Raw genomic sequence first — 7,817 nt, 5'->3', positions numbered from 1 at the left:
AGAGAGGTTTACAGCCAGCGAAGAGATAAGGAAGCCATGACAGCATGTGTGATCAGGAATAAAGAGAACGAGGGGGTGAGAGGAGGAGAAGGCGGAGAGGGAGGGAGTGGAAGGGTAGCGAGAGGCGATGAGAGAGGATGATTCTCACATGAACCTAAAAAAAACTTCTGGCATGCGATTCGGATTCCCAGTGGATTTCATAACTGAGCAAACCCATGAACTGCTAATGACACAATTTTATCTCCCACAATGTTACATAATAGTGACTTTTAAAAGACTGAAATAGCTTTCGTCTTCTCCTAATGCATATTGCAGACCAAGCTATGTGGTTTGCTACATTAGTGTCCATACAAAGTCACAAGAGACATTACTTAAATATATATATATATATATATATATATATATATATATATATATATATATATATACAGTATACTGTTATCAAGCTTTAGATTGCGAACGCCGGCATACAAATAATAGAACCAGTGGTGGGAATCAGGGGAAGCTGGTAGAGGTAGAGGACAGAGGACGGTCTTGTTGGAATTGCAGTCCTCATTCCATCCCATGCATTACAATGAGCCCGTCCTCCGATTTCTACCTCCACCAGCTTCCACTCACAGGGGAACTCACAGGAACCGGATACTGGGAATTAACTTTTCTTCTGGACCTACTACCAGGGTTCCCACCAATGGATTAATTCCATATTCACCAGTGGATATAACAAAAGGGTATTGATATTTTGCAGGAGGACAGTATGGATGCGGTTTTGATCCTATTATCTCTCTGTTGGGAACTAACAACCCTGAGTCCAGTGCAGGAGAGGAAGTGCCCCCTGTCATAATTTATGGCGTTTGTCTGACTGGCCATTTGTTTCGCTGAGCCAGACACTTTCCCTAATGCTGCCTTTGGCCTGGGTTCACACATGCCGGACAGGCGGACACACACACACACACACACACACACACACACACACACACCTCCTTTTACTTTACCCTTATCTTCACTTAATGTTTGTGTGCACGCTCGTGTGTGTATGTGTGAGTGCGTCCATGCGTGGGTGTGTGTGTGTATGTGTGCGGACTAGTAAAGAAGACGCTATTATGCATGTCTGTTTTGTGTGACACAGAAACCTACAGTGTTTTAGGAAGAGAGTGTTTTAGTGAGTAGCAAGAGGGCAGAGGTAGTCAGATGGGGTGTGAACACGACGCAGGGGTTGAGAGAGAGAGAGAGAGAGAGAGAGAGAGAGAGAGAGAGAGAGAGAGAGAGAGAGAGAGAGAGAGAGTGGGCCGTGGGCGAGCTGGAGCTGGCTGGTTTGGTTATCTGTTGTTGTCAGTGACACGTTTGTGGTGCCTGTGGTCACTGAGAGTGTGGCGCATGACACCCCCCCCCCCCCCCCCCCCCCCCACTGAGACTGTGTGAGTCTGTTAATGAGATATCCCAGAGGTGTTTGGGAGTTGGGTGTTTTTTATTTGTGTGTGTGTGTGCGTGTGTATGTGTCAAAGAGAGCATGAGAGTGAGAGAGACATATACAGTACAAACAGTATGACGTGTTGTTTTTGTTTGCATGTGTGTGCATTCGTGTGGCCGTGTGTGTGTGTGTGTGCATGTGTGTGTGTGAGTGCGAGTGTATGACCTCATAGGCATCATTACCCCACATATAAGGCCTAGACTGTGCGCGGGCACCAGGTCATTAGCTTGCACCGATCATTCAGTGAGGCACTAATTGCACCCAGAACGGAGAGCCGGCCCCTGATAGCGTCTTGCACACAGCAGCGTTCTGCACTGGAGTTCCAGGCCTGGGCACTCACACACACAGACGGTGAGGATGAATCGCCCCTGACATCTAATGATATGATGTGATTAATGCAAGCAGAGAGAACAGGGGGGGGGGGGGGGGGGTGGAGAGGGGTCTGAAGATGATGTAATGGTGTCTGAAGAAGAAACAGGATGGGGATTGGGTGGTGGGTGGTGGTGGTGTTGGTGGGGTGGGTTAGGGAGGGGGGGCTTCTTACCCCGTTTGTGCCATTGAATAAATCACTACAGATACAGTATCAGTGGCTTTGGCACAATCAATCTAGCACAGCTAGCCTAGGCCAGGCCAGAATACGGAGAGTTGCTCCCACGCGCACGCAGAGCTCATCTGGAGTCAGTTATGTATGTCCCTTCCTCATGGTTGAGGTGAGGATTATGGAACAGTAAGCTGATCCTAGATCTGTGTTATTCAGGCAACCTTTACCCTGAGTTGCAGGCTATCCGCAGCCAGCGCACAGTTAGTGAGAGCCTAGTGGGGCCAGTCTACTCCCTGGCACAGCCCCAGCCCAGCAGGAGAGAGCCTGGTGGGGCCAGTCTACTCCCTGGCAAAGCCCCAGCTCCAGATGAAATCCAGGTTAATGGATAGTGTGCCACTGTGAGAATGCTCACATAGACAATGAAGACAAACCAATAGTGTTTCTTTGTGTATAGTGTGTATATGATGATGTTTATTTAATGACAAAGTAACCGAATTGACCTGCCATTCTATCTTCTGTTAACTTGCCTAAAGCCATCATGAAAAAGACCACAATGGAAATAAGTTGTATACTTATTTGTGCTTTTATCCTCGATGCTTCTTAATCAAGTGCTATCTAGTTTTTAAATGATCGAATAACCCCTACGCCAGCTCTGTTTTAAATTGTGGTTATCCAATATAAAGTCTGACGTAATTCAATACTTGAAAATGTTTGACATTATCATGTAAAACAGAGAAAAAATACCATGAAAATACCTGACCTCTCAAATTAACACATAGAGAAGGTGTTACATAAAGCCGTGTGGGAAGATCTGATCCACTCTGACAATGTGTGTGTGTGTGTGTGTGTGTGTGTGTGTGTGTGTGTGTGTGTGTGTGTGTGTGTGTGTGTGTGTGTGTGTGTGTGTGTGTGTGTGTGTGTGTGTTTGTGTTGTACAATAATGTAGCTGTAACTGAATAATAAAAGAAAGAAGCCAGTTTTGCTCATGTTGAAAGCTGCAGTACAGCACCATTAATCCTCACGGACTTCCCACGTCCAACTCCCTACTGCAACACGGAGAGTGACTGAGCCAACACAGGAAGGACATCTCTCATTATGTCTTTGATTGATCATGTCGCTGGGATTTGACAGTGTGTGTGTGTGTGTGCGTGTGTGTGTGCGTGCGTACGTGCGTGTGTGTGTGTGTCTGTGTGTGCGTGTGTCTGTGTGTGTGTGTCTGTGTGCGTGTGTGCGTGTCTGTGTGCGTGTGTGTGTGTGTGTGTGTGTGTCTGTGTGCGTGTGTGTCTGTGTGTGTGTGTGTGTGTGTGTGTGCGTGTGTGTGTGTGTGCGTGTGTGTGTGTGTGTGTCTGTGTGTGTGTGTGTGTGTCTGTGTGTGTGCGTGTCTGTGTGCGTGCGTGCTTGCGTGCGTGTATTCAAAACGTACTGTACATATACATACTCTCGTGCCTCTCTCTCTTTTCTCTAGGCGTTTAGCCTAAAAGCTTTATATTGAAGCTCTTCCCTTCTAGACTGGTCTCTGTTGAAGTGCAGTGTAAGCACAACTATCCGCAATCTGTACAGTAGCAAGCCCCAATTTACTCTTTGTGTAGAGTACATTTCAGTATTGGATCTCTATTGACCACAGTGCAACCATGACGACATAGAAATGCACCCTGCATCACAAGGAACAACACGGACACAACAACAAGGCTGGTGGAGGTAGAAATCAGAGGACGGGCTCATTGTAATGCATGGAATGGAATGAGGAATTACCTCCACCGGCCTCCCCTGCACCACAACCAGTTTCATACGATATGAACCTAATCATTCATGTTCTTAGAGAGATCCTTTTGTCACTAATTCTATATATCACATTTGGGCTTGGTATGATTCATGATATAATATGAATCTATTTCTAATGTCATTAGACGACACAGTCCATAGTTTAAGGCCTTTAAGAGCTTTTGCTCATAGTAGCCGGGAGTTGTGCTCCTCTCTCTCCTGTCTAATCAGTTCATTTCTTGACACATCTATTTCAGGGACCCGTTTGTTTTGATTTGTGATTCGTGACTCATTTTAGAACAAGGCTGAACATATCCAAACATACTGTAGCATCTCTTTAATGTTTTAAAGATAGTGTAGCTATTGAGGAGAGTAGTTTACAGTATGTCTAGACATCAGTGGAGGTAGAAATAGGAGGGCAATGAGGCCGTCCTATAAAATATGACATCTAGCTGATGCTTTTATCTAAAGTGACATACATTGCAGTGAGTGCATCCATTTTTAAGTATAACATACGGCCCCAGCAGGACTCAAACCTACAACCTAAGCGCTGTTAGCACCGTGTTCTACCAACTGAGCTACAGAGGACCACGTCCTCCGATTTCTACCTCCAACAGCCTCCTCTGCTAGACATCTACTAGAGACAGACTATCACTTTACCTTCTCAGTGTGGTATGCTTTCAGATGTCTTTCTCAATCCAAGACTCAGTTGTGATCCACTAGAACCACATTGCTATTGATGGGGCTTCATCCTGTGGTTTGGATTAATGCAATAAGTACGCTCTGCTCCAGAGATCGGGTTGATACTCGAATGCCAAGAGGAAATTGCGTTAGCGTGACTTCTGCTCACTTTGAAATCCGTTTTTATTAAGTTTATGGGTTTATGCAAAGAATGTTTTAACAGTTGCAAACAGACATCACATCCCCCTTAGACATTTGAAGTCGCCGTTTTTAAGTGGATATTTTGAAGAAATAAAATAAATAATTTAATACAGTATCTAAATACTTTCATCAGACTCTTTTTGGGGGGATTTTTTAATAGTGGGATAGAGGGAGCGGATCCAAGTTAGTAGTGGGGATTTACCTCATTATTCTGGCTATAATACACTCTAATTGGAGCTGTCAAGCTCCTGATCATTTGAATGAAGGAAAGACATGTGAAGAGCTGAACAAATCTGCACTTTTCTAAAGAGAGATGATTAGGCCCCTTTGGAGTGTGCAGAATATCAGGGGATCATGCAAACACTGTATGTCAGCATGGATAATAGCAACCACAACATTAGCTTGACAGAAAATATGATCCAATAAATTAAAGAAAAATATAAAGAAAAACAAGCCAACCGCAAGAAAACGAGGGAATGTTAATGCCATTGTAGAAATGTGGATATGGTTTGAGAAAGGTTTGCATGCCTTAGCTTGCTTGACGTTCTCAGAGTGAATAAACAAACATAGAAACTGTATGTATAAACTGTTACTGTATAAACTGTGTTTATTTTTCCGAAGAAAGAAATTGGGTTATTATTGACACATTTTGCTCTGTATCTTGAACCTACTAACAAACAATGAACAAGGTGAAAACAACCATCTCCAGCAACACTGACTGTTTGACCTGACACACAAGCTTCCACACACCTGGTGTACCGGGTGTCACTCTGCTCTGTGGCGTACCAGTGACCCAGACGGGTCCATTGAACCAGGACCACAGTGGTTGTACCAAATGAAGCCTGACTAGAGGCAGACACCCCGCACCCCCCCCCCCCCCCCCCCCACCCGTCACCTCTCAAAGTGCTTCTGCCTTACACACAGGAAAGAGGGGACTACCCTTCAGGGCTTCACATGGATAGACTGTGTGTGAAGTAACACCTAGGCTACACTTATACTCACTCCCTGTATATCATTCTGTCTTGCCCCCCACCCTGTCAATGCCTCACTTTCGGATGACCGTGTTAAGTGACAGTGAAAAGCAGGAGGCACACTGCCCCCCCCCCCGCTCACTCACACACACACCCACACCCACACACACATACACACACACACCCACACACAGTCACACACACACACACACACACACACACTCACACCCACACACACACACACACACAAAGGTCTGTGGAGGAAAGCTCTCATCCTCCTCTGCCTGCCAACAAGAGTTGCCTAGAGAGAGAGAGGGAGCACGAGAGACGGTCAGTCAGAGGGGGAGAGAGAGAGAGGGGGTGACAGGGAGAGAGAGAGGGAGAGTGCCCCTGTGTGTTGATGGCTTTCATAAAGCCTCAGCGGAAGCAATGAACACTCTCTGTTATGTCCGCCTCGACATCTATTTCCTCTCCTGGCAGGGAGACACACCAATGAAGCCTGCATTTGGAGTACTTCCTGGAAGGCAGCTTTAACAACCCCCGTGTGTGTGAAAGTGTGTAAACAAACGTATGTGTGTGCGTGTGTGTGTGTGCTAAATTAGTCTTTAATTAAAGTAAAGCGGATAGCAAGAGGAGTAGAGTGATATGGGTCAACTGAAGGGATGTTGTTGATGAGGGAAGTCTCTCTCTCTCTCTCGCTCTCTCTCCCGGCCAACTAATGATACTCCATTTCCAAGCATTAATCAATGTCTCATTGCAATGGCATGACCCCATAAGAGTAAGTAGGATTATAAATGTCTGGAGCAACCATCCTCCTGGAAATGTACCTAACGTTGAACTCTGAAGCAGACAGCGTGACAAATCGTGCATTTAATGTACAAGGGAAATGTTATTATGACATGTATTGTAGATGCAGTGTGGGGAATAATCCTCTATGGCATCCAGACAGTCTGTCTCCTGTGCCTTATCACCATAGATAATCCATTTTCATTTCATGAGAATTGAATGGGCCAAATATTCACATGCATTATTAGGCTATTTATTTGTACTTGTATTTGTTGTCTGGGATAAAACACACACACTCAAAACACAGCACTCGGTTTGTGTCCAAGAATAAAAAAGATATATAATCTGTCTTTAGCGCGGAGGATTAACATGACTGGCAGCGTTTAAAATGAATTTGAAATGGCTCCCTTGTGCCTGTCAAAGTGGAGTCGTGTTGTCAACGGCTCCGTGGAGCGGAACCGACAGAAATACATGCCAGGGCGTCAGGTGCGCTTAGATTGTTATTCCTAAATAATGCTGCAACCATTGCTATCATTGATAATACATAGCTGCTACGCATGGATAGAAGGATTGGAGAGCGGGACGGAGATGTGTGGATGTGATCCTGTCCCCGGTGGTGCTCTATTTGCGGCGTCCGTGCCCGCGCCCCTCAATCCGTTGCCTAGAAACCGGGAGGTCGCAGCACGGAGACGGTGAGCCCGTGCCCAAGTCAGTCAGTCCAGTGGTGGGCAGCACGCGCACCGTGTAACGCCCTGACCCCGATAAAGAAAGACATCAAGCACACTAACGGTAAACGATTCAATGAACTGTAGCTTTTCACACAACCTGTTTGGGTTTGTAAACTGGGGGATAAACACAAACACTGAGTTTGTGAACTCTCCCTACCTCCTGTCCAATGCTCCCTCCATCATTTTAAACACTGAGCAAACATAAATAGCCCATCTACTGAGCAAACATGAACAAAGCACTATGACAAACGTGGTGAGGAATAGACGGGTTTAGCTTACCATAACCTGATTTTGAGTTGTAACCTACAGTGGATAATAGTTGATCAATTGTATTAGGCCTATATTATTATACCGGTTCAGTGGTTTAAATAATATATTGTAACGATCCTGTATGAGGCCCCGTTAACAGATCCTCCAAGAGAGTTAACTCCCTTGGTGTTGTGGTTAGCGCGGCCGGCGGTTATGCGGGAGGTCGGGGTTCGACTCCCGCATGGGGCGAAGTTCCCGTTCGCTACACTGTCAGCGGGCATAATCTCAGAACTGAAAAAACATGTTGCGAATCATCCCACTTCTGGAGTTAACTCTCTTGTTATAGTGGTTAGCGCAGCAGTCGGTTATGCGGGAGATCGGGGTTCGACTCCCGCATGGGGCGAGTTACACTACCAGTTCACTTTCGCTAC

Source organism: Nansenia antarctica, assembly GCF_963989245.1.
Source record: "Nansenia antarctica genome assembly, chromosome: 1".
NCBI lineage: Eukaryota > Metazoa > Chordata > Actinopteri > Argentiniformes > Microstomatidae > Nansenia > Nansenia antarctica.
Note: the sequence above shows the minus strand (reverse complement) of the source record.